This window comes from Myodes glareolus, chromosome 25 (assembly GCF_982192425.1).
Source record: "Myodes glareolus chromosome 25, mMyoGla1.1, whole genome shotgun sequence".
Taxonomy (NCBI): domain Eukaryota; kingdom Metazoa; phylum Chordata; class Mammalia; order Rodentia; family Cricetidae; genus Myodes; species Myodes glareolus.
Window position 1 is genome coordinate 20,205,345 of NC_142050.1, and position 14,428 is coordinate 20,219,772.

The 14,428-nt window shown below is 44.3% G+C and overlaps 1 protein-coding gene across 1 annotated transcript in view; it reads right to left on the minus strand.

Moving 5' to 3' along the window:
* Positions 1-6,953, minus strand: part of Fam3c (FAM3 metabolism regulating signaling molecule C) — a 42,801-nt gene extending 35,848 nt beyond the window's left edge. The window contains exon 1 of the mRNA XM_085683779.2: positions 6,850-6,953. The gene's annotated coding sequence lies outside the window, so the exon portion shown is untranslated. The remainder of the gene's footprint in view (positions 1-6,849) is intronic.
* Positions 6,954-14,428: the final 7,475 nt, after the last annotated feature.

Genomic DNA, 14,428 nt, shown 5'->3' on the forward strand with positions numbered 1-14,428 from the left:
AGATTTGAATGTCATCAGGGAGTGGCACTATTTAAGATGGACTAAGAGACCTTGGAGGAAGTGTCCCTGGCGTGGGCTTTGAGGTTTCAAAAGTCCACTGAGTCCCAAACTCACTCTCTCTCTCTCTCTCTCTCTCTCTCTCTCTCTCTCTCTCTTTCAGAGTGAGGATCAGGATGCAGCTCTTGGCTACTGCTCCAATGCCATGTGTGCTGTCTTGCTCCACTATGACGATAACAAACTCCACTGCTGAAGCTGCAAGCAAGTCCCCAATTAAATGCTTTCTTTTCTAAGAGTTGCCTTGGTCACGGTGTCTCCTCATAGTAATGGGACAATGAGTAAGACTGATGTGAAGTTCAAACTTCAAGATCACCCCTTACCATTGGGGTGATACGGGAGAATTGTCTGTATTCTGTCAATCATTTTAATAAAACGCTGATTGGCCAGGCAGGCAGTATAGGCGGAAAAGCCAGACAGGAAGTAGGGGTGGAACAAAGAGACTGGGAGTATTCTGGAAGCAGAGTTCCCTCACCACTCCCGCGCAGACCACCAAAGAGGCAAAATGTAAGCTGTCACACTGAGAAAGGTACTGAGCCCATGTGGCTAAAATAGATAAAGATAATGGGGTAACATAAGTTACAAGGACTAATAAGGAGCCTGACCTAATGGGCCAATCAGTTTATAACCTTATGGAGTCCTGTGTGTGATTTTCTTTGGGCTTGCCCGGTTTTGGGGTACTGGGCAGGACAGAAACCCCAACAAGCCGGCCCCACATGTTACATTGGGGGCCAGTGGGGCTACTTGAAACCCTGTTCGAAACAAAAACAGCAGAACAAGGGCAAGGATTTAGCTCAGTGTACACCAAAAGGCCTCCTGTACCACAAAACAGGAACGAACAATAGCTCGGTACGCACCATAAGCTGTTATTGCTGGGTCACTGTGAACTTAATAGATCTTAACATCAAAGGACTCAAGATTTCCACACTAAGTGGTTAACAGAAATATTAACTTGAAAAATGAGTTAATGTTGACAGGACACTTTGGTACTGAATCCCACCAGACACATGTTTTTAAAAACTAATCTACACAGAGTGAGCGTTCAAAACGCCAAGTATGGTGCACACACCTGTAAATCCTTGCACTTAGGAGGTAAAGGGAAGGGGGCAAAGAGCCCAAAGCCATCCTTGCTCAGACAGGGTGTTCAGAACAGAATGAGCTACACGGGACTCGATCCCCAAACACAAAACAGGGCCCTACAAAAAGAACAAGAAAGCTATGGAAGGGAAAAAACATTCATGGTTTCCTAACAATGAAAAAGTCTTCCAAGTTTTTAGGGCAACAAACTGATGCGGGAGGTCCTTCTGTATATGTGTTGCTTTTATCGGCTGATGGATAAAGCTGTTTCAGTCAATGGCTTAGCAGAGTAAAGCCAGATGGAAGTCCAAACAAAGATGCAGAGGGCGTACGGGTGGAGTGGAGGAGATGCCATGTAGTACCCAAAAGAGTAACATGCCGCACTGGGAGACTGCAACTCCGTGGCATTAGACAGATTAATAGAAATGGGTTAACTTAATAGTTGGAGCTACCCAGTAAGAAGCCAAAGACATTGGCCAAATAACTGACTGACAATAAGTCTCTGGGTGGTTATTTCATAAACGGCTTCAGGAACAAGCGGGCGGGACCTACGGGTGGAGAGAAACCGGTCCAGTGGGACCAGGCAAGACAGAGAAAAGCCTGTCTACAACAAACTAATCTTGTATTCTGAGTAGAGGAAGAAAAAAAAATAAGAAAAACAACATTAAAAAAAGCTCTGTTTTTGCAAAGAGGTACTCCAAATGGAAGACTACGCCGCCACAGACCAAAACTTTTAAATAAAGAGTCGGATAATATAATAATAATAATCTCTTCAGAATATTGTTCTAATGAAAAACTCTGGGAAGAATGGGATGCAGAGCCTAGCTGCTCCTTTTTGTTTGTCTGAGACAGAATTTAAACACCTCACTCTCCCTGCTCAGTCTCAATTCTCCAGAATGTTGGGATCACTAGCCTGGGCCACCTCCCCGTCTCTGAATTTTCAGGTATCTGAAGCAACATCCTATGGCTTTTCTTGCTTGTCTTCAGTAGCACAAAATGGAAATCCATTTGAAGCAGCTTAACATCTAAATGCGGGAAAGTAGAAACCCAAGTCCAGAGTGTTCTTACTTCCCACGGACTGTTAGCCCATGCATCGTCGGAGATGAGGCAAAACAGGATTGGACTCGGGAGACCTCACTGTCTCCACACCCACATAAACTGTCCTTATACCTTACCTCTCAGCTACTCTTCCTGGTTAGCAACAGGGAAGAACACTCCAGAAACCTGTTATCTGATCTACCACAGCCTGGAGAGAGATCCACTCTCCAACACTGGCAAACACGCTCTAATACCCAGTCTCTACTTAAAAACAGGTGAGCGACGGTGCCTAGGCTAGGCCAACTTTGCCTAGGCTAGGCCACGACAGGTGGTCACGCCTGACAGACATTCTGCAACACCAGACAGCTCAGTGTTAGCGATTTCATACCAGAACTCCGGAGACTATAGAAACCAGGAAGAGACCTAGAATTCTTTCTGCCCCTCTAAGACATGGGGCTGACGGCTGAAACATGCCAGCTGATCCACATGCATTTAACCAGTTTTCCAACAAAAAACGCTTAAAGGATTAAAAAGAAAATAAAAGAGAGAATTCTTCCCTCAACCTAATAATATAGTGAAGCAACTTTCTTCATCCATGAAGGAAGCTCACACACACGTGGGGCTACTCTCCACCTGTCAGAAGTCCTGACTTCTCAGTGGTACTGAAAGGCGGGCTCTAACCCACAGACACTCCCTCAGGATCACAAATGTCATCAGAGTTCTCATTTTCCTGAGCTGACAGCCAGAGTTTGGGTCTCTTCTGAGACAGACTGGTTAACCTTATTGCCACTACACCTAAAAACCATTCTGCACAGGAGGGTACATGGCGTGTGCAGGCTAGTTAGTCAATAAAGTGGGAATTAACGAAGACTATTAAAAAGAACTGATAAAAAGCTACAGGTCAGATGGGCCTGCCACACCTACTGTACATGCTACATAATTATTTCAGTGTACTACAAGACTTCCTAGTAAGCCAGTCAACGCATAAATGAATGGGAAGGAGCAGCTGGGCTAGAGAGCCCAACACTGATAGGGGAGTTCAGCCAATCACATTTCTGTCCATGGGATGTGTTGCCCTAAGGCAAAAATTTACCTATAAACCTGGCGGGTGCGCTTCCCCTAGCTCTCTCGCTTGGCTCCTACGTTCTGGACGAGCCGTTGGGATTCTGGTGTAAGTCTTCCTTCTGCTTATTAAAGCTGTATCTTTCGTATTAAGCTAGTCTGGCGGATCATTAATTACCGATCGACCTCGCCCCTTCACGACACCACAAGGTGCACCTGAGGTACACTTCAGCCACTAACACAATCGTCATTACAAACAGACGTCGGGGCAGGACACCGTCCACCAACTCCTACAAACACTTCACGTGGTTGAACATTTGAAGAAATATTACTGGAATGATTCCCTGTGCATGGTATTAACGTGTGTCCACATCTGTGTGGGTCTATGCATGTGCCGTGTGGCAGGGTATGCATGCATGTGTGTGTGGACTCAGACATCACTGTCCACTTTCTTCTTCAGTTACTCCTTGTGCGGTCCCTCACTGAAACTGGATGCTCATTAGGCTCCACGGACCAACCAGGGAGTCCCAGAGATCCCTTGGCAAGCACTCTGAAGAATGAGAGATCTCCCCAAACTCCAATAGAACTGTTCTTATCTTATATCCTAACCCTCGCAATAACTCTTTAACATCACAAGAGCAGCCCTGAGGCCCTAGACACCTAAAATCCTTTCTTAAGAAACACACTGCCTTTCCCATTACCAGTCTAAATGCAGAAGGCCCTGAACACACTTTTCTTTGTAAAGATTCAGTGACACACCCTACCGCGTTCTTTTAAGGCCTCACAAAAGTGTTACCCACACCAGGGAGGTCAGAAGCACGAGTGTGCCTTTTAACAAGCAAATTCCTGTGCTCCTACAGACCTGCAGGATCAGACTCCTCAGAGCAGGCATTAAAATCCTCCACGTTTAACAAGCAAGCTTCTGGACTGAGTGAGTCTCTCTGGGGCTTAGAGCTGAGAGCTTCAGGGTTACAGCACACCAACCCACACAGAGGAAAAGTTGAGAGGGGAAAAAAAAAAAATGAAAACCAAGGCGAATCCAAGACAAAATAAAAACCCAAAGTACAAGTCATATGGCAGGAATGTTCATTCTTCTCTGTACCACGGATGGAAATGAGGCTGCCTGTCCCTGGGCCAGGTCTGCCAGGTGGAAGAGGGGAAGAGCAGGCAGGGAATCTGCAGTGCGGTGAGGGAAAGAAAAAGAACTCGCTGGCAACAGTTAAAACAGATTCCTCAAGCCTAAACTGCCCACATGTTTTCCCACAGATCTTCCGGGTCTTCTCCTCTACAAAGCAGAATTCTGTTCAAAACTCTAATGGCCACTGGAAGAACTGAAATGGTGATTGGCTTTCTAGAACCCAGAACATAAACGAAACCAATGCAGACTCCTACAAACTGGCATGTTTAAAAACCTTAATCCTACCCTATACAATTAGGGGAAAGGCGGGACAGACAGATATTACCAAGAAAAAAGTACAAAGGGGCAGCAAGGTGGCTCAGCAGGTAAATGCGCTTTGCTGACAAGCCTGACACCCTCAGCTCAAATCCCATAAAGAAAACCAACTCCTATAAGTTGTCCCTTTACTCCCACACATGAGCCACACCATGGGTATTCTCCCCACTCCCTACATACAAAAAGGAACAAAGAAAAATACAAATAAACTTCTTTCGAAAAGAATGACAAAAATAAAAACTATGTTTTAATTATAGGAGGAACAAAGTAGGGTGTGACATTTCAGTTTACACACTGTTGAGGTTTTTTTATTTGTTTTTAAGAGAGACACCAAGGAAGAAAGGGAGGCATAAATCGACACCCCATGTGGCGGGGGTTCTCATTTCCGGCAACTACTTTACACTACACTTGAATAAGGATTTGCAGCTTCTGAAACTCAGGTTTCAGGATTCCCCTACACAGACACTTCCTTTATACTTGAGGTCAACCGGAAAACTGAAACACACCAAGGTTGACAGGCATCAGCAGCCAAACCACTTCTGAGAAGGGTTCAACCTGCTGGAACAGAGAGGCAGCTCAGCAGCCACTGGCCCAGGACAGAAAGAAGCCACAGAGGAAAAGAAAAATGTACCAGCTAAAACAATTTTACAAGCTCCTATTTTGTACTGTCCAATGCCCTTCGAAACTCATTCCGAGACCACTAATTGCAGGTGCCATTAGTCAGCACAGCTGATCCCACAGCACTATCTTAACAAGCAGGGTGGCGATGTGGTGAAAATCACCAGCAACTCATTGCTAAGTGCGGATGCTCCTGCATCAATCTAACTAGAGCACAAGATGCTCAACTGGGTACCAAGGGGGCAGGGGGGAGACAAAACAGAGAGCAGAGCGTGACACTGAGAGTTTGTGGCGATCACTCGGGTTTACATAATTCCTTTCTCTGTAGCTTCCCATCTCCACAACCATGCAGACACAAAAAGTCACTGACTGGAGGAATTGTTATCCTGACCTTTTATGTTATTTCTTTTTACGAAGAATGGTCGTTTCTAATAGAGAACACGTTTTGAGAATCTGTGAAACAGCCCTAATCACTTGCATAAAGCTAAAAACAAAACCTAGTAAACTGCCAGAGAAATCACCAGACTAGCATGCTCCAGAAACAGAAGTACAGTAGCTTAAGGAAGGCTAACTTACCCACTCCGCCACTTTCCTGTTTAGTGGCAACCAGAAAGTTATTAATTGTATGTTCTGCATTAAATGGGGATCTCTCTGTACTCCCTAAGACGCCTAATGAGCAACAATGTCTCCAAAGTCTTGGAAAATCTAACAGTCTATCCTGGTCCTGAATGAATCTCACAGGCCCGGAATCTACCATTATCACCCAATTTCACTTAGTATCTCACGAAACTCTTATTTTAATACCTAGAATGTGAGTAGTAATAGGACCCTGTGAGGAGTTGTGAAAAATAAGTATGTGCGTGAAAATACCGGGTAATTGAGATAGTAAAGGCACAAAGTACTGACTTTGTATCTATGTATTTCTGCCTAAAAAGGAGCAAGGCAAACGTTCTATCAGTTCTGTATTATAGGAAGTGATTGTAAGTTGAGGCTGACAACTTCCACCAAGTTCCAGCTGGACACATCAATCTCAAATAGTCCAACTGTCACTCGTAAATAATGGCACCGACCGACCACCATGTGTACTACAGCTATGAACACAGCGGGAAAAAAAAATGAGATAATATGAACAGCGCTCATCAAAGACATAAAACACCAGCGGGCTAGCTTGCAACGGGAGAAAGTGGCTCTGCAAGTGGCTCCAGCTGGGCAGAGCCTTTAAACTTTACACGGGAGTCAAGACGGCCCTGCACGGAGTTCAAGACCAGCATTGCAAGTCCCATCCCATCCCGTTCTCCAGGAACGCGGGATTCCGGCCGCCAGGGGCACACCGGGCTTCCAGGTGCACGCAGCGCGAGCCCGGGGACGGCCGCGACCCGGAGCCAGGTGCAGACGCCGCTGGCCGTGCGGGCCGCGATGCGTGCACGGCCCGGCCCCGTGGCAGCAGCAGCCGGGATCCGCGTCGGGATGCCAGGCAGCCGGCTTGGGGCTCCTCTCCTGCCTCGGCGCCCAGCCGCGCCCAAGCCTGCCTCCTGCCCGAGCCTCACCCGCCAGCGGCCGCGCCGCCGCCAGTCCTGCCGGAGGCCGACGGGAGCCTCCTCCGCCGCCGCCGCCGCCGCCTCCCGCTCGCGCCTTTGCTCCCTCCGGCTCGTCCCGCCTGGCCTCGCGCTCGCCCGCGCCTAGGAGGAAGCCAGCTCGCCCCAGGCCTCCTCCCACGCTGCTCGCCGCCGCCAATGGGCCCCGCCGCCGCGCAGCCGCGCACGCCCTCTGGCGGTGGAGGACTGAGCCGGCGCCGCCACCCTCCCGGGTCGCCGCTGCGACTCCAGCCTCGCGTTGCTCAATCTGTACTTGCCACGTGGGAGCTGCCGGCCGCGTCCTCAGCCAGGGGCTGAGTGACTCCCCGGGAGGAGGGAGAATGTGTCAGCGCCTCCGCCCTTAAGTCACACGTACAGAATCCCAACCTTTGAAATGACCAGTCCCCTCCTAGGCTTCTAGTCATCAGACTAGGGCCATAAGGAATCTTCACTTGACTCCTAGAAACTAGGTAACTGATCATGAAAATCCTATAGAAGGAGCTTCATAGCGAATTCTGCAGCCCTGAATGGTCAATCCAAGAAAAAGAGTATTGTTTGCAAGCCAGTTTCTTTTTTCAAATTATTAACAATATGACAAATGTTTTTCCTCTTTTGTTAGGAACTTTATTTTTTGTAAGATTGTATGGGTCACTGGGAAATTAAGACAAATTTTAGTAGCCACAAACTGAGAGTAGAATATTATATCATGCTTCAAATCCATATCTGAATGATTAGCAACTATTAACTATTATTTCTTGGGAAAATTTCATGGTTGGATAATGTGTGATAGCAAAGATTAAACTGCAATGAAGTAGTAGGGTTTGCCTATGGCAATTATGTTATCATATTTCAGCTTTCCTTCAAAAATATGAAACATGCGACCTAAAAAAGAGTTTTGAATTCTGATGCTCATGACCCAGGAAAGGGAAAGAAATGGGAAACAGCTGAGCACCTTCTAACTGCCCAATACCTTTCTAGGTCTTTGAGTCACTGTCCTATTGCTGTGAAGAGACACCATGAACAAGGCAACTCTTGTAAAAGAAAGCATTTACTTGTGGACTTTCTTACAGTTCATGATCATGGCAGAAGGAAGCAGACAGGCATGGAGCTGGGGTAGTAGCAGAGAACTTTGCGTCCTGATCCGCAGGCCCCAGGTAGAGACATTGCTAGGTCTGGCAAGGGCTTTTGAAACCTCAAAGCCCACCCCTAGTGACACACCTTCTTCAACAAAGCCACACCTCCTAATTCTTCCCAAACAGTTCCACTAACTGGTGACTAAGCTCTCAAATATGTGAACCCGTGGGCGAGGGGTGGCATTCTCGTTCAAACCACCACTTTCTTAAGGTACATGGTCTCATGCTTAGTCAAAGTAGAAATCTGTATGTTACTCTAATGAATCAGTGAACCAAGAGTTAAAAATTAGTTCTAAATCACTTGCTTAAAAAGTAAGGTGTGCACTTCCATTTGATCCCACTCAGCCACAGACAAGAAAGCATTTAGCTTTTATTGTATCACAAAGCTGTGACCATGGATATACGCCATTCCTCTAGTTCCTATATCCCACTGAAAGAGTTTAGGAAGCCTCTTGAGTAGAAATTTCCTCTTTGGGAATGAGCTTTTTCCTATATAATTGAACAGACCAGTAAGGAAACTATAGTTGCCACATTCTGACAGCAGTGTTTGTTCCTAAAGTCTGTTTGATCTCCTATTCCCAACGCACAATAAGATGTAGCTCAAAGTCCTTCTGGTCAACAATAACATTAAGAATACTGAGTCACAACCAACATGGTTATGTTTTGATTTGTTGAATAAAATAGAGCGCAACCATTCCCAAACACGTGTAGCCTGCACTCTGTGAGAATCTGTGTGTCTGTGGATATGTCTTGTCTTATAATGTAGACTATTTATTTCTTACTTAGGACAGGTTGTGAGTTTTTGTTTTTAAGTCAATAAATCACTCCTTTAGAATGGTTTTAACTTAGCCTGTTTTGTGAAAAGGTCAGACTAACTTCCTGTGTTTTATTTGTCAGGGTTAGGGAGGCAGGGGAAGTATTCGTGTTTAATGAGCACCAGTTAAGGAAAATGTCAGACACTTTACAGCTCTGGGAGGTACTAACCAACCTGGTGTTACTGTGTGTTATAATGGGTGATGATCACTTACGTTCTAAAGCTAATGTTGCATGTATACTTACTATGTGTCGGCACAGGTCTAAGATCTTTACATCTGCCCTTTCATTTAATCCTATAAATACAGAGAAGGAAAAGAAAGAGTTGAAGAAAACTATGCCTGAGTGGAATTGCTAGGACCTCACAGGATCAAGCTGCAACCCATGCGAATAAATTCCTAGCCCCTCCCATTTTCTTGCCAAAGAAGAATATGTATGGATCGGGCATGATGCCACATACCTTTAATCCCCACACTTACTTGAGAGGCAAAGAGAGGGAGGTCTTTATGAGTTCAAGACCAGTATGGTTTACATAGTGAGCTCCAGGACAGCCAGGACTACATAGAGAGAGTCTGTCTCAAAAAACAAAATGAAGGAGGAGGAGGAAGAGGAGGAGGAAAAGAACATTCATCTTCTATTCAATGGGTGTGGGTTTTGAGGTAAAACTACAACCTGTAATTATAAAGATTCCATCATATTATAAAATATAAAAATTATAAAAATCCTCAGGATCTTAGTTAACTGGAATAGTCCATTTGGAATCATTCTTCTGTATTTAGAATAGATTATACATAAATATGACCTCCAAGGATTCCAGTCATCCTGCAAAGTAACTCAGACCAGGACACTAAATGATGAGAAACTACCACATGGGAGGGGACGGTCCACATCTCCAAGCTGTGCAAATCACCCACGCTGGGGCAATGGTGTGGATGTGTCCTGTTGCGCCTCCAACCTGCTATGGTTTGGGTTGGTGGCCCCAGAAACAAGTGTGAAAGTCCCAGTCGGCAGTCTGTGATACTGTTGGAAGATGTTGGGACCTACCTATAAGAAGTAAGCTCTCAGTGAGGACATAAGATTTCTAAGGGTAGATTCTTGATTGAGACACTGGGAACCCAACCACTTCCTTTCTCTCATTTGCTCCTCTGCCACTGTGAAATGAGTATTCTCCTGCATGGGGTCTTAGTTTAGAATTCAATATAAGCATATTTTTATATTTTAAAGCAATCCTACTGCCCAGCTCCTGCCACGAGGCTCTGCCATGAAGTCCACGGGCCCAAAAGTAACAGTTCAGTCAACTGATGGATACAAACATCTCAAATGCTGAGCTAAAAGAAATCCCTCTTCCTTTGAGTTAGTGATTATCAAATCTCAGGAATTCTGTCCACTGACAGAAAGCTAACATAACCCTAGCTGTGTTCGGAGCTAAGTGAATCTCCAAGTGACTCTAGACAGTGCCAGTGGGCCTGCCCAGATGGACGTCACAGACATTACTTAAGCTTTGACATGGTTTTTAAGATAGTAGTCAGTAACGTAACCACAGAGAATAAGGCTTATTGAGCGGTGAGGAGAGCTGGTTGGAGATAGGAATAGGATTACTTTAAAATATAAAAATATGTTTAGATGAATTATAGGCACAACTGTAGATATGGTCAGAAATTCACTGTGCTTTTTTTTTAAAAAAAAAGTGGGAGGCATGATAAATTTATGCGAAACACAGAGTAAAAGTGGCAAGCTTTATAAAGTCATACTGGGTAAACTATAAAACTCAGGTGTAGTTTAAAACTATGATTCAGAATTTTTAAAACAAGTTGCACTCAGAATTTTGAGCTTTGTCCTTGCTCATAAGAACACAATAATTATAGAGATATTAGAACCTTGACCCTTTTCATAGCACTGACTTTTGATAAGTCCACAAACTAAGTGGTTTAGTTTGCTATGATGTATATATAAAATAGAATATAATCATTTCCTTTGCATAAAAAGCATGCCTAAGTTTTCAGTCTATTCCCACTTTTCTATTAATGTAAAAGAAAATTCTCAATGCTCAAAAAGTTTGCTTGTTTAAATGCTATCATTTCCATTCTGCTTCAAGAGTATCTTTCAGTGTACGAAAACTTTAGCATTTTTGTCTAAGTTATGAGTAAAATTAGGTGAGAGTGTATAAGATGACCCATATCTTGAAAATGTATTCAAGTAGTGACTACAAAGAAATAAAGTAAATACTGTAAAAAAAAAAAAAAAAAAAAAAACCTAACGGTCCCGTAATGCTTGTGCCATGGCAGGTTGGTATGCGAGTCAGGAACTGGGCCCCGGAGACTTAAAAACACAGGCAGAGACAGACAGAGACACGGACACAGGTCATCCTTGAGACAAGAATGCCCACTTTATTATGCTCAGGGGCAGCTTATATAGGGCTCTGGCCACGCCCCAGCTCTCAGGATCTTTCAGCAGCAGACCCATCATCAGAGCCCACTCCACCCTCAGCGTCTCGCGCTCAGAGCAGCTGCAGGCTGCTCAGAGTAGGGGAAAATAAAGCTGTTTACAAGAAAATCAGGGTCTGGAGGTCCACAGCCCCCAACAGCTCCCAACAAAATACATCTACAAATACTGTAAATTTATGTTTGTCGGATTTTTTAAAGTGAATGCCGTAAGTATTTTCTTTGCCATGGAGCAAATAGGAAAATGTGACTGCACCTTTGACATTGGTGTAACTCTGAGTAAATGCGATTAGATAAACCTCAAGGCAGCAAAAACATTTCTGTCCACATCCAAAAAAAAAAAAAAATTGGCGAGAAAAGCTTTACAGAAAACACAACTGAACGAATAGTGAATAAAGTTGCGTTATTCTAAGGCATAATTGCTTAGGTCTGTGACTTCGTTGCTGAAGACGGAGTGTGGGAACCCTTTAAGCACAAGAGGACTCAGGCTGACTGTGCTGTTTTCATTAAACATTAACTTCTCTAGTTACATTTAATTGCAATGTGCTATTTGCTCTGAGAGGCAAGAGGGTAGGAATATGTGTAACAAAATACTGCCTAATTGTTAGACTCCCATTAACATTGTTCTCTAGTGAATTACCTGGCCATTGCCAGCAGAGCAACAACAAAGTCGGGGCCAAAATCCCGTGTGTTCACAACAGGGCTAAGAAAGACACAAGTAACGAAAGAGAGATAAAATAAAACCAAGCAGAACTTACCGATACATCGCTGGCTTCCTTCTGTACATTTTCCGCTGGGCATTCCCTACTCTGACCTTTGTGGGGCCTTTTGTCATTAGTACAATGATCATCTGCCCCAAGAAATTAGAGGGAAATACTGGAGCCCTGGATAGCTGCATTGACTTTCTAATGCTGGCATGATTTCATGAGTGTCATATCTTACCTCAATGCAAATCTGTGACCTAAATATGGAACCGGAACCACGTCATCATCCTTCTTCTCTGGTTGCTTTTTAAACTGCTTTCCAAATTCTAGGTGCATATCTATTGCAGCGGCTTCATTGCCTCCACTCCCATGGTGAGAGAAGTCACATCTAGGTTCCTCAATGTTTCTTCTGTTTCGCTCCTTCCACGCTGTTGCTTATACTCACTTAGGGAATTGACTGCATTTTAGTCATTTTTTTCTTCTTCTGTCACTGTGAACAAAATACCTGACAAGAAAAATAATGTATGGAGGGAAAGACTGATTCATATTGGCCCACCATTTCAAAAGGATTCCATTCTATCATGGCATGGCAGCCACTGCAGTGTGGCTTGTTTTGGTGGTGGAACTGTATGGTAGAGGTTTGTTACATGGAGACCCAACCAGGTACCACATCTGAGCTATTCCGACTGTACCCTGATTGAATATGAAAGCTTAGTTATGAATTCTTTATTATTTTTCTATATATATTTTAGAAATATTTTCTGTAGAGCTGCTGTGGTTTCTTTGAGGCTTAGTTTGTATTTTAAAGTGTAATTTATTTACCCAAAGAAGGTCTGCTCCCATGCAGCATCTGGTATTTTGTAATGTTCCATTCAATAGTCAAACTTTCCATTTCTATTCATGAAGCCAAAGCCAAAGAAATTGCTCACTTTACTGGAATAATAATAATAATAATAAAATAAATAAATAAATAAATAAATAAAACAGCAGGGGGGAAATTTACCCTTCAGGTTGTAGAGATTCCAAAGCCGACTCATCCTCCCAAATCCCTTTTTCCTTCCATTCCTCCAGGCCACCATATGCCCCATCATATGGTAACGATGACAGACTTGAGGTGACAGGGCTATGTTTGGAATTAGAAAGAGGAATTTGGATCCTGGTTCCATCCATTACTAGCCAAGTGATTCGAAGCAAATTGCTTGGTCTGTCCAAGGCTGTGTTGTTTCTGTAAATTAGAATAATGACATTTCTCTTACTGTTCTTAATATAGCTTTCAGTATAGAGATGAAACGCACCTTAGGAGTGCCTATATTCCCAGAAGTTGCTGAAAGAGGGCCTTCCTCCTTGTTTGTGTGCACACACAGAAGTGCGCGCTTATCAGTTTGGCCAGCCATCCTGCTCATTTGCATGATCTTACCTTCCCCATCCTCGGGACTCAAGAGGGTCATTCTAGCAAGCTTGTTATTGTCAGTGTAGTCTGCATTACCTTCCGCACGTCTACCCTGAGTCATAGCCCAGGCCTCCAGCAGTCAGCTGAAGTGTCACATCTCTGTCCCCAGGACACAGCCACTGGTGCTCATTCACTGATGTCATCCAGGACATCAGAGGCTACATGCTTACTCCCTGTGCCTGTAATTTAACTCACCCTGCCAAACGCTTAGCTTAGCTCCTGTACCTATCCTCTCCGTGTCCCTAGAGGGGGCTGGCCCTTTAACAACTTTAGGGGAGCCTCTCATTTTCACCAGGAATTTATGATGTAATTTCATTTTAGAGCTGCTTGCCTGCTATCACCAAGGAATTCTGAAACAGTAGCTGAATATTTTCGGCATGAAAACAGCGTCAGGCACACCGCAGCTCCCCTACCCTGTGTCTATTGAACTCATCAGCACAATACAGGACAATTGTGAGCTGTGTATGAACCCTCAGATGTTTTAATATATCTCATTTTTAAGAGAAAACACACTCCCTGGCAACTAGATGTCTGTTGTATATTACTGCAACTTTGTCACTTCTGCTATTGCCCAAATGGAACCTAGCGATGGACTTTTTTTTTTCCCCAATGAAATTTCCTTACCATTTGCCCGTTTGCTATCCCCAAAGTAAGAAGAGGATGTGGTTAGAAAAGGACTTGAGAGGTTTCTTTGTGGCGCTCAGGTAATTCTGTCTCTTCACTGTGGTGATGGATTTGGGAATCATCATGGGATCCAATGACACAGAACAAAAATCACAATGAGAGGTAGCTACTGGAAAACCTGAGATCAGGAGATCAGGGGATTGTGTCCATGTTAATATCCTGGCTGTAGGATTGTGTAAGGAGCCGCCAGGATGTCACCTTGGCGAGATAGTTCCAGCAGTCCTACAGCCTGGAGGTATACAAATCCTTTGATGTTGCCGCACAGGCCAGTGTGCTTGGAGCCTTGTTTTGCATTTCAGAGACTTGGTTTCCTGACCTGTCCTGTGG